The sequence below is a fragment of the Rhinopithecus bieti genome, unplaced genomic scaffold (assembly GCF_001698545.2).
Source record: "Rhinopithecus bieti isolate Rb0 unplaced genomic scaffold, ASM169854v2 scaffold_3902, whole genome shotgun sequence".
In the NCBI taxonomy this organism is placed as follows: Eukaryota; Metazoa; Chordata; class Mammalia; order Primates; family Cercopithecidae; genus Rhinopithecus; species Rhinopithecus bieti.
This window is the reverse complement of record NW_016804460.1, coordinates 433,536-434,457: the sequence shown is the minus strand read 5'-3', so window position 1 is coordinate 434,457 and position 922 is coordinate 433,536.

The window sequence follows — 922 nt, the reverse complement described above, 5'->3', positions numbered from 1 at the left end:
AGGAGCTACTCAGCCCCAGCCAATTGTGTCACGTGGGTTGGAGACCCAGGATTAGCAGATGCCTGGATCTTAAATGTTGGCAGTTTATTTTAAAAATTGTAAATGCTGTGCAATCAGAAAACTCATTTCCGGGCAAGATTCCATCCATAGGCCATCATTTTCAATCTCTCATCTAGAGACTTCCTTACTGTAAGTTCTTAATGTGATCTTGCACATTGGTGAGGCTCACTGAGTAGGACAGTGCCATGTGGTAGGTGTCTGCCTGGACTGAAGAGCCCCAGTTCACAACTGTGCAGAGGAAGGGGTGGTGCAGAATGATTAGGGGTGGCGTATCAATCATCAGGTAGAAGAGGAAACAGATTTTACTCTTCGTAGTTCTTGTGGAACTTGTAGTTCTTGTGGGCTTCTTGTGGAGGTCAGTCTCCTGTTGTAACTCACTTCCTGACTCCCTACCCACCCGCCTACTCACCAGGTTTTGTAGGTCATATAACAGCAGAAGGGTAAGCATCACAGTAATCAGTGTTGCCTGCCATGTGAGGAAGAACATGATGAGCAGGCAGAGCAGAGAGCCCAGGAGAGAGACCCAGGGACTTTACCTGCAGAAGGAAGGGCACCAGCCTGCAGGGGACCACCACTCACTCATGTACCCCAAGGATGCTCTCCCAACTCCCTGGGTCTTTCCAGACCTGGACCTTACGTCAACACCTGCCCACACTAACCAGGCAACCAGGTAAAGGAGGCATAGAAACAGCCAAAGTTGATGAGGAAGCTGGCAATGATATTCAGCTCAGCTTTGGGGGAAATGAAAGGTCAGGAGTGAGTCTCCACACTAATGACATAAGATCCAGGTCTAGAAGTCCAGGACATTGTTTTATTACTTTCTCCATTCTCTCTATTCCCTTCTTACTCCTCACTCCACCCC